Here is a 12,179-nt window from a genome sequence, read left to right on the forward strand (position 1 = left end):
AAATTTTGCAGGGAGGAAGAAGGGTGGCTGGCTGTACATGGATTTGAGTATCTGTTTCAACATCTAATGACCTTGGTAAGAGCTTCTACTTTACACTTAGGAAGTGAAATTCTAACAAACATTGCTAAATGCTGATCTAGTTGAAACCCATTATTTGGGGGACTGCGTCACACCATTTTGTGCTTTACCATGCTGGATTAATGCCAAAGAATGAAGCCAAAATGAATCACATGTTGCAATTGGTCTCCAGCAATGGAACTGCTTTCTCATCACCCTTTTGTGTGAATAGTATCATGCATAAACTAAATGATCTATGGGACTGCAAACAGGTTTGCTTTGTGATGAATTCAGCAGAGTTATAGGCCAACTCTGACTGGACTCTGTTGCCTGTTTATAAAAGAGGCAGAGAAGTGAAGCGGAGCTGTTTGATTTAGCCTTGAAAATTGATATTAAATTGTTGATGGTGGTGTGGAGCTACTGCCACAGCCCTTTAAACTTTACAAAGGGGAAGAATGCCAGGTTCCAGGGTCTTCCTTCACAAGCACAATGAAAATTCAAATAGAGGATGAGAAGGAATCCCAGATTCCTGGGCGTCAGGACAAAAGGAAAATGGAGAAAAGAAGCCGCCGGTAAAGTTAGTCGTCCATTAAGAGCTATGCGCTTCATGCCGCCCTGTCTCTTTTCCCCACCCTTTCCCCCCCACCTTCCATTCACGCTCGTCTGCTGCAGCGGCGAATTCCCCAGGGGGTCAGCGCTGCCTGCTCCCTGTTACAGGAACGGGGACGGGGACAGGGCCAAGGCCAACTCGGGGTGCGCGACCCCGCGGGGCGCTTTCGGGGAAGGGCGAGGCAGGACCGAGCAGAGCCTCTCCTACCTCCCGGCCGCGGGCTGCCCCGGGGGGCGAACAAAGCAGGGGGAGACAAAGGGAAAAGCGAGGGGGCGAGGAGAGGAGACGAGAGGGAAGGGGGGAGCCGGAGCCGGGCAGGGGGAGCGGCTCCCGCTGCTGCAGTCCCCGCCTCGCGGTGCCGCGGGCCCGGCGGGGCGCAGACGTTGTCCGCCCGCCCCGCTCCGCCCCTGCCAGCCGGGGAGGCGCCGCTGCGGAGGGGCAGGAGGAGGAGGAGGAGGCGGCCGGGAAGCCGAGCGGAGGCGGCGGCAGCGCGGAGCCGGAGGCGGCGGCGGTGAGGGCGCCGTTGGGGCCCGCGCGCGGAGGGCGGCGGCGGCGGCGCCTGAGGGAGGGGAGCCGCCGGGAGCCCCCCGCTGAGGAGGAGAAAGAGGCGGTGAGGAGGGTCCGGGCTCGGCGGGGGACCGGGCGCTGAGGGGAGGCGCTGAGAGGGCCGGGGAGCGGCCGCGGGCAGCGGGCAGCCGCCCCGGGGCCCCGCCACACGCGTGGCTGCGCGTCCCGGCCAGTCTGAGGGGGCCGCGGGTGACAGCGGCCGGGTGCCGGGGCTTTGCTGGGGCTTTGCCCGGCTCGTCCCCGCCGCGCTGCGCCTCGCAAACTTGGCGCCGGGCACCGGCCCCGAAGCGGGGGCAGGGTGAGGGCTGAGGCTGGGCGATGTTGTCCCGGTGCTGCTGCCTGCCCCCCCACCCCCACCCCTCACCCACCGGCACGGCACCGATTGAAGACCCGGCCCCGTGTAAACCCACCTCGGCTCCCTGCCCAGGCCCGGGTTTTTGGGGGAAAGCCGCCGCCGTGCAGGTGAGGTGCCCGCGGTGCCCGGTGCTGCGGCGTGAGGCTGTGCTGCAGGCCGCCTGCTTTCCGCTGTGTCACTGGGGCTGCTGCCTAGGGCCCGTTACTGCCCTCCTCCTCCTCAAGGTAATGCTCGATCCCCCCGCTAAGGAGACTCCTGCCTTAGGATCAGGAGAGGGTTTTTGCTTTCCTTGTGGCATCTTTGTCTGCGCGCTTAAAAAACCACCCAACAACCTGTTGTTGTTTTCTCCTGGAGGAGAAAAGCTCCTTCGAAATAGCGTAGGGAAGAATAGGCAGCGACTGGATATGTCACGATTAAAAATATGACTGAAAAATGACGGCTTTCCTCCCTTCACGCAGCTCCCCGCGTGCGGAACGGAGGCAGTGTCTCACAGGGAGCTGTGCGAGTTCACAGGCTGCTTTGAGGTCACTGAGCAGCACAACTTAAAAACACGCGATGGTTGTGTTAATATGTAGGGAAAAGAAAGAAAAGAGGCACAAAAGAGGAAATGCTTTCATGCCTCATACTTTGCAAAGAGTTTTTTTTAAAGAGCGGAAGTATGCATGTAAGTCTGAAACTAGCAGTGACAGAGTGATTTTCTTAGGCATGTGTCTGTGTGCACCTGCTACCACGTGTAACAAGATAGCAAGTTAAATAGTGGAGGAAAGTGGAGGAAAAGTAAATAACTTTCTTTTTTTTGTTTCTCCCTTAACAACAAAGTATCATAGCGTAAGGAATGTGTGACCATTCAGGGACTGACATTCTTCATAGTGAATACACACAAAATGACTAGAAAGCGGGCAGAGGTTTATTAGTTCTCTGCTTAAAACTTATGGTGTTGCAGGGTTCTGTTTCCACCTAGTCTTAACATGTGCCAGAAAATTTCCCATGCGTACCAAAGTGCACTGAAGCTTTGTGTGTTGGAAGGGGAAGGACAGGGTTGCGTTGGCTGAAGCAGAAAACCTTGGAAATGTGACATCATCTGTCTGCATCTGTAGGAATCAAGAGGAATATTTTATTTGGCAAAAAAAATAGTTTTACATAATTTGTGTGGTTTCTTTTTAAACAGAAGGTTTCAGCTTTCTAGCGTGGAGGAGAAAAACATCTGTCTTGAATCATCACAAAGGTGTATTATAAGAAATAATCTCTTTCTTCACATGACAATACAGTAAGAAGGAGCAGTGCTCTATATGAGCTGGTCACAGTGACTTTCTAGAGCTCCTGTAGATTTCCTGTCTGATCTGTAGGCTGTATCTGTTTATCATCTTCTGAATGTGAATACCCAGGACAGCCTTTATTTACTTATCTTGGCTAGATTGGATAATTCCCTTAGTATTCCTCCCTTTATCCTTTTAGCTCCGTTGAAGTTTTTTGGGGGGAGTGACTGAGAATGTTCCAAAATAGATCTTCCTTCAAAAGAAATAGTGATCTGTCTTGCCAGAACAATTTTTCAAAACCGCTTTCTTTCTCTCTCTAAAACAGTCAGGTCAAATGTTAACTCTGTATGTTAAATGCAAGTTTTCTAATGTTTCAACATGGTGACCATGAATGAATGCAGCTCTTGTTTAATCTTTTGGCATTCCTTAGGGACTACTGGCTCTGCTGGCAAGTATAAAAAGTAACGCATTGGAATCCTTATTGGACTGGCATGTTTAGAAATGCCTCAGATGGATGGTGTTTTGTTATTTAATGAAAGGCAATTATATACTGCATTAGCTGTAATCTCAGCTGCCCAGAGCTAGATGCCAATTTCTGCGGGAGCAACCATTTCGTTCTTCTTGACCAGCAGAACTGAAGCCAGCTCTATCAGCAGCACTGTGTCCCTGATGATTTTGAACATCCACGATCTCGTCCATGTGTCTGTCCTGTATATGCACGATGTTACACTCGCGTGACTTAGAATGGTACAACTGACCCTTAGAAATACCCACAGTGTGATATCTAGCTCCTGGTCTCAGAAATGCTGGAAAGGATTTAGAAGATGCGTCTCAGAACAGACGGTACAAGTCTCTACCTTAGCACCTGCCTAGCAGTTTTCCACCTGGAGTGTCCTGCTCAACTGCTTGTAGGAACTTAGACAGAAAACTCTTCAGTGAATGGTACCTACCATACCTTCCTCTAATTTGAGAAACATCCTCACTCTACTGTTTCTAGGAGAAACACCATTAAAAGCTGTTCACTTTTCCTGATCTTTATAACCTTACTGTCTGTATTTCTAGCATATTTTAAAGGGAAATTGCAAGGCAAAGGGAGAAACTCAGTATTTGATGGAATTAGCTTATCTGACTCAGTCTCCTTTTCTGCTTGGCAGCAGCATCCATTGAATCAGAGCAATATTTATCTAAGTTCTGTATTTGTACTTCTACTTTATTATATGCCAGCCGTATAGCAGTCATGGTGCTAATTTAAAAGGCTAAGAACATGGAGAGCTAAAAAAGGATTGCTGACTTGATGTTTTCAAGGCGTGTGAAGCAGTTACGCTTTCACCCAAGTCTATCAAAATTAAATTCTTACTATAAAAAGAAGCACTTTGTTTCAGCCGCTTCAGATGCGATTGTATGAGTTAGAAGCCCTTTGTCTTAGTTCATGTGTGTTTGGTTTTGAGGCCGACAGGAGATAATATTTTCCTTCTCAAACTTTCACATAAATGTTAGATCCTGAATACATTAAATTTTATGCTCTAATATCCAAAGAACGAATTGTTACTGTGGACTGAATGCACTTACCCAGGCGGTTTAAAGTGTGTTATCATCGGGAGAAGCTGGTGCTGACAGTTGAACAAATTATTTTTCTTGTTATCAAAATGGGGGGTTTTGGCAAAGGCAGTTAGAAACTTCCCTGGAAAAATGTAGAAAAGGTAGTAAGCATTGATAGTAGACCTCTCAGAAGAGGTAGTAATAATTTACTTTCTTGGATGAAAGCTTTCTCTGCTTTTCAATCCTTGACTCATTCTGTAGAGAATGATGTGTGCTTAGAAGGATCATGTGCTTTCTGATCTTTTAATAGACTATAGCAGTGACATTTTTATAATGCGTGTGTACAGAGGCAACTGGGAAGTGTTAGAATTTGCATCACGTTTTCTGTGATTTTTTTAAAAAAAAGGTTTTTAATAGTTATTAGCTATTTCTTTGTTAATGAAAGATGGGTATCTTTCAAAAAAATTGAACAGACTGCGTTTAGAAATAGCAACATAGATCAAGAAAGACTGAGAAAGAATTATTCACCATATTGCTAGCCAAAAATAATTTTTTACTGTTAAAGACATCCTCTCATATCTCTGCTTCATATTCAGTAGTCTGTCTTCATGCTCCAATGGTATATTTTTACTGAGGATCTCAAGGCACTGAGGAGCCTGAATAAGCATAGCCAGCTATGGAATGATAAGGTGAGGTGACTTATAATGTCCTTGATGCGGAATTAAAATACAGAAGCAGCATAGAAGCTTGAATGAACTGCTTCTCACAGCGTTACTGTAATGTCTGTCTGGTGGTTCAAGGTCCAAAGCCTCTTACTATCTTTCATTTGAATCATCTCCTTGTTCTTACTACAGTTTCTTAGCTGTAGGAATTTGCTCTGCCTTTTTCCTTTCCTAAGCATATGCAGCCAGAATCCTGTTTATCCAGGATGCAGTGAATGAAGACCCTGCACTTTCCAGAGAACGGCTATGTCTCTTATTTAGCAATATCACCAAAACCCTCTAATTTTTTGGTGGATTTGTGTCTTGTGATGGTTGCCTTCCTGACTGCTGCATTCAAGTTGGACGTTATCTGCGTGCATACTGATAGCCTGCTGCTGCCAAGTGTACTGAGGGCAGTACTTGGGCTTTTCTATTTTCCTTCAGAAATTCAGTCTGATCTAAAGTCTTTGGGAGAAACTCAGAACTATTTGAACATAAGCGCCCCTTGCACCTGTTGGCCTACTTCTGTGAAACATCTAGGAATGAAAATGTTCTTATAAATCTCCTGCCCTCTATTTTATTTAGACAAAATTAGCCACCAGGTTCAAAGTCAGAGATTTGTTCTGGCTGCTGTAAAAGATCTGATGTTGAAAGTTAATCTAAAAGTCTTTGGTGCAGAATATACTATAGATCTGTGAACTCACACAGAAAACAGTTCAGGTTGTCTCCGTGATCTTGAAGTGCAGCATCTCCTACCTGTCTCAGTTAAGAAACAACTTAAAAATTGCTGGTTGAGGTCTAGATTAACCATGTTCTTAACGAGGACAGCGTGGTGGGGCACTTGTATTGATTCCCAAACAGCAAAATTTGTTCTTTCCCTGTCCCTCTAAGGGTACAAGAAAACAGGAATTTCTTCTGAGTTACTGAAGAAGCGGAGATTCGCTCTTTGAAGTTAGAGAAAACCAGGAGCTATTTCTGGGGATGTCCTTACACCGTGGTGTGGTGGTTGCCTGATAGTGGGATGAGTGATGACAAGGCATAGTGTTTGCATTACGGTGTTGGGATTGTTTTGAATATCCTCTGCTTGTCTGTGTCTCACTGAACATACTGGTTGCTGCACACTAAGTAATGTTTATGTAAACCCGTGCTCTCTAAAATAGAGTTGGAACATTTTTCAGGATCTCTGCTGGTGATCACACAGATACGATTCTGGTTGAGTAATTTGTCAGCAACTCTTTGTTTCAAGTTCTGTTCATCAAGTCAATGATACTGATAAAAGAGCTGCATTATACCAGTGGGCAAACTTCACAACTTTTTGTATTTTTTATGGCGACCGAAGTAAATTATATTTTGAGCTAGACTGTTAACTCAGTTTTAAATGCATAATTTTTTCTACCCTTCAAAGTGGGGTGCAAGGTACCGATTTGATAGGCATGTACCAGCCCATATATTGTGATGCTGGCAGTAAGCAGAGCATCCAGCAAGCCAAATAAATATGATCTGATGGCATGTAGCATGATAAACGTTGAATTAAATGATGCGTATTATTTTGGTGTCTTTTATTATAGTGATGTATCTGAAGAATATTTTCAGGTCATCGTGTTACTTGCTTAATTGACATCAAAATCCATGGTTTCTATGAGGCAAAATAAAACTGCAGCCGTGCTCTTTCTGGCTTGTTTCAGTCTGAACGTGCTACTCGTTCAATAAATGCTTTGGAGCTGAACAATGCATGTCGAATTTGCAGTAAGTCATGAGCAGTGGGTTCAGAGATAACTTCACTTGCTGTTTCAATAATTGGCTTCAGTGGCTAAATGCAAAGAGACCTTAATGTAATTCATAGCTACAAAATGGTCTTATTTAAGCCATAAATGGCTAGGAATACAAAGTGTGCTGCTTCATTACAAGAGTGAAGTTCTGCAAAGTTAATGCGTGAAGGCTTCAAAATCCATTTGTTGGTTTAACTACTTGTAATTGTTTCACAACTGGCTTTGAAATTTGGTGGAACATTTATAATGGATATTTTGCACTGTGGGATTACTTCATTGTGAATGTAATTCGGCACTTGATGAACTGCATGATGATGATTGAGTGATTTTAGTTGCCCAATATGAAATATCTCCATTGGACCCAGAACCTGGCAGAGAGGGTGTTTCGAGCAGGAAGGTTATTGTTCTGGGATAAGGCTCAGCTTGCCTGCTCTGGGTGTGCTGACATTGTAATTAAAAAAGAAAAGAAGAAGAAATTTAGTTGTTAATATATGGTAGTGGGAGACTTTATATTCCTTCTTAGAAACGAAACAAGATGGTGGCAATAGGAAATTCTATTTAGGGAGGGCGAGTGAGCCAAGCTCCTTTCTGCAATATATCCCTCTGCTCTATCCACATCATCTGACACTGCTTGAGGAAGGATATTGGTGGATATGTCCCAGGCTGGCTAGCTGGTGGGCTTGCTGTGGCTGAATTCATTTCATTCCTGCTCGAACCTTTCAGAAGTTGGCCACTGTGAGCTGGCACGTTCTTGCACAGAGAGAAGGATTCTTAAAGAGGTAGCAAGAAGCAAATAGCAGTGCAACGTGAAGGCATTTACTCTGTTCAAGGCCAAGATATAGTTGTATTTTTAAATAGTGTATGATTTTCAAAAGCCTCTCAACTGAAATGTAAAGCATTATTTTGAGTGTTTTTGGAATTACATATACTCAGTTTTTACAGAAATGTAATAGCAGCCTAGGAAACCACAAATACAACTTGTAGAGCTGTGATAAAAATTAGGTCTGAATCATACAGAAGATGCTTATATACTTTAAACTATTTGTCTTTGGCACTCTGTTTTAAGAATGCCATAATGTTGGGAGTTGTGTTTGTAACCATGAGGTCTTGGAGTCCTTAAGGCAACTCACAGACCAGAAAAGAAAACTTACCAGGTTCCAAAATTCCAAGTTACTTTCTCTCTAAACCATTGTTGGGATTTTCGAGGAATGATTCATGAGCTTTTGAAAGCTTGGCAATAGTGACATGAACATTAAGACTGTGAAAGAGATAGTTAAGAAATCTTGTTCAGGCTGCTTTTTCAACAATAGTACTTCGTTTTTATCTTTCGTAATCTTTTATTTGTCTTAGGAAAGTGACACTTCTGGATTGTGGCAGTCTTTGAAATATATTTTCTGTGTCACTTTTCTACAGGAACCGTTGTCTGATTTATTTCCTATATGCTATATCTTCTTCATGGTATGGTAAGAATTTTTTTTAAGATCTTCTTTGTTTACATAGCCCTCGGAGCTCTTCAGCACTATTATCTACTCCATGCAATCATTTTTGAATATTTACAACATATTTGTTAGTCTTGATGTTTATATGTATTTTGCAAAAAAAAAAAAGTATTCTTAACAGAGTTAACAAGTTGAAGTGGTCTCCTTTCTGAACTTAGAAAGGTGTTGGCTTTGAAAAGCCACAGTATTAGTCTCTTAATGGTATCAGCTGAGTTAGTATTATCTTTCTAATTTGAAATGTTTTGGAGAACTCATGCACAACCCCTACCAGATGATCATTGTTTAAAATAATATTTTCACTTTCTCGTACAAACAAACCACATGAGAGTAGTGTTCCAGCCTCAAAGTACGCTGCACAGAGTCAGACTGCATGTGTCTGCATGCAGAAGACCGGGATTACGCAGTCTGTTTCGAGTCAGTTCAAACATTATCCTGCTCTGTTCTGGAAAGTCCTCTTTGTTTCCACCCCAAATGGACAGACAACTTGCTTCTCTCCATGGAAACACTGCGTCTGCGCCACCGTAGTCACGAGTAGTGATGTTAGCAAGTGATTCTTCCTTACGCTGTCAAGTCACAGTTCCAAATGTTTTATCGTTTAAGTGTTTTATCATATTTTTAATGTTGGCACTATGTGGCACTAGGGAAGGGGAGCGTGGTGATGGCAGCAGGCCTGTCAGATGTCAGCTACCCTTAAAGAACAATTGGTGCTGCTACGTTCTTGTGACTTTAGGGTTCTTAAGTGGAGTGAGCTGAGTCTCAAACCTTTTCTCCTTTTTTTTGCATTTAATCGTGCGTTTAGTTCTTTTTGTAGTGCTAGTTGTTAAAATACACTCTAGAACGAAACCATGGCGGGCAGCTGTTTTATTATTGTGATTCCTCTTTGATAGCTGGAAAGTATTCTGCTTTGAGGTAATGCTAAGAGCAGGAACAGCGCTTCTGGTATCAAATCTTTTGCTAAGGCTTAAATGTTTTCTGAGGTGATTGGTAAAGCTTGACTGTAAATCAACGGGTTTAATTACATTTCACATGCATACTTCATTAGCAGTTTGTATGATGTATGAATGAAAACGTGCTTTGCCTTGCTCTCCTTTTATATTCTGGTTTACATTTTCTATAGCTACTAGCAGTTCTGGATGTCTGAACTTCTGGGAGTTCAGACTGAAGTGCCTTGAGTTAGTCTATTTTTTCCCCTGAGTAATGATTTTCTCCCTTCTGTTACTTACTGTCACTTTAGCACTGGAGTCTTTAGATATCTTTTCACTCATGAAACCAGAGCATAGGTAGTATTTAGTGCACATCACAATCATCTCACTCAACTGAGTGACATATGTGTGTTTCAACAGTGCCTGTCGCTTCAGGAACTGTCTGGCCGAATGCTTTTTTTAATTCAGTATTGTGTTTATTATTATTATTTTTTTTTTTTAATCTCAGCTTGCCAAAATAGTTCGTATTTACTTATCAGAGTGATAGGTTTTATTTTCTTGAATCAATGGTTTTAAACTTGTTTCTTGTGGATTAGTTCAAGGTCTGTGAAAGAGAACTAAGAAAAATAAGGATATTATTAATTGGCTAAAAGGGCGAATGCAAGGATTCATGTCTGCATTTGAGAGCTTGTAGTAGTCAATGCAAAAAAAAAGTTGCATTTCATTTGAGAATGTAATGCACTGTCACACGATATGAAATCGTGTATTTTTCCCAGTAGCAGCACAAGTGCAAAGCTTGTGTTTAAAATCTTCTCCTTGCTCCCAAAAGCAGCGTTAGTAAAATGTGTGACTTTCTGAACACTGAAGCAGTGCACATTATCAGGCTTTCTGGGCATTTCCGTAAGTTCCTGATATGATCTTTTGAGAAACGTGCAGTTGATGTTACTGCCTATTTGTTATAAAGATTCTTTTCAGGAGAACTGAGAAAGATTCAGAGAAGGGACGCGAACAAATCAAGACAGGCAGCTAGCTGCCCTCTCGTATGAGAACTAAAATGAGGTAATTGACATGTGAAGCCTGTTAGGAAGTGCCTAAAATCACTCATTAGAAACTTGTGCTTTCAGTGTTTTGTGAATTCTATTAGGAAGTATCAAGGTCCTGCCTCTTTGTAAGACTCAAAGTTGCATTTTCCCTATTGCAATAAGGCGCTAAATTGCCAAAATGTTTTGCCTATATTTTAGCAGTTTGTTGCATTAAGCTACAATTTCAGGAACACTGAAACCAGGGCACAAGGGATTGTGTTACTTCTGGCCTAGTTGAAGGCTCGTGCATTGAAAAAGGCAAATGACACAGCAAATACATAACCTCTGACTGTGGAGAGCAGGATTAAAATATGAATGAGCACCTTGAGCCAGGAAATGCAATATCAGAAGGTTCTAGCTTTCTGTTGGCCAAAGGCTTGTTAAACACCTATTAATAAATAATTATTAACTGGCAAGATGTAATTTTTGGGGGTGTTTTAGTGTGTTTTATTCTTTTAATATTCCTGTCCTTGCACGATACAGGTGGTTACTAACTGAGTGGTACTGGAATGGGGTTTGGGGAAAGAAGAGGAAAACAAACAAACAAACAGAAATGGTAATATGTGGAAAACAGTGGCGAAATACTGTAAGCACTCTTCTAGTGTCCTGCTTTTAGAAGGAGGTCTTTCTTAGGGAAACTTGCTTCTGATCCAAGCGAGGTGGTTGAATTCCCATAAACGTTGTGTTTGACACTGTCAAAGAGGGCTTTGAACTAAAAAGAACTGACCTTGATAACTCCTGCATTTCTGTGTTTGTACCAAGTCCATCCTTATTGCGTAGAGTTTTCCTGTTTTGTGAATTCTGATGGGTTGAGGAAAAAAATAATGAAGCAGGCGTGGAGATCCTGGCATCGGAGGGGAGGGAATAGGGATGAGGAAGAATAGTCAGCATGTATGTGAGAGAGAAAAGGATGAAAATATGAAGAAATCTGATGCACGCAGATTAAGCAGGGAAGATAGGTATGTAGTAAGAGGAAAAAAACAAGTGTTTCTGCTGTGCCCAGAGGGACATCTGACATGCTCCTGTGCCTCTGTATAGCTGTGTGCCCCTCAGTCATTTCATAGCTTTGTCACATTTTCACGTCTGTCCCTCTGCTTTGATTTTAGAGAGCTAAGTCTGCTTTCATACTCCCGCTTAGAAGTTAATAGTGAACTGGCGTACGGCAGGCAAAAACAATGGAGAACTTTTTCACTTTGGTAGTCATAACTCTGCAGATGGGTGACCGACATGCTTCTGGCAGTGCTAGAAAAAATGCTCAGCAACCTGCACAGTGCTGCTTGGAGTTTTCATGGAGTATAACTCAAACTGTAGACAAACACCGTGCAGTCAAGGCAGTAATTAAAACTTTTTAAAGTATAACATTTTTGCAGACTTAGAAAATGACTTGATTTTGGCATAGCCAATCTTGAAATAGCCGAAGAAACGTTTCACTTTGCTATTTAGGTTCACAAAGCAGCATGATGGATACTTTCTCTTTTTTTTTTTTTTCCCCATGGTGAATTGATTTTTAGGAACACTAATGTGCTGGCTGTTAATCATGCAGGAAGGGTAAAACTTATCCTGGTAGGTAAAAGACTTTTCTCTTTAGCTTTTATTCCTGTACTACAATATTCTCTGTCCTCACTAGGGTTTCTCTTGCCTTGAAACGTACCAGCACACACACCTGGGCATTGCTGGTGAGGGTTTGGGGAGCCTGCAGTTGGGCAGCTTTTTGCCTGTGCATGTGTACTGATGGCTGCCAAAACGCCACGTGAATGGCAGGACGGAGAGCTGGCTCCTGTTTGTCGTGTCCTGAGCAAACAAAACAGTTGAGCAAGCATT

At 42.9% G+C, this 12,179-nt stretch overlaps 1 protein-coding gene across 3 annotated transcripts in view; it reads left to right on the forward strand.

Moving 5' to 3' along the window:
- The first annotated feature begins 1,112 nt into the window (after nt 1-1,112).
- The window catches only part of CLIP1 (CAP-Gly domain containing linker protein 1), a 69,752-nt gene continuing 58,685 nt past the window's right edge, over nt 1,113-12,179 (forward strand). For all 3 annotated transcript variants that reach the window (XR_013940342.1, XM_080559415.1, XM_080559416.1), the window contains exon 1: nt 1,113-1,277. The gene's annotated coding sequence lies outside the window, so the exon portion shown is untranslated. The remainder of the gene's footprint in view (nt 1,278-12,179) is intronic.

Source organism: Anser brachyrhynchus (genome assembly GCF_964034855.1).
Source record: "Anser brachyrhynchus genome assembly, chromosome: 17".
In the NCBI taxonomy this organism is placed as follows: Eukaryota; Metazoa; Chordata; class Aves; order Anseriformes; family Anatidae; genus Anser; species Anser brachyrhynchus.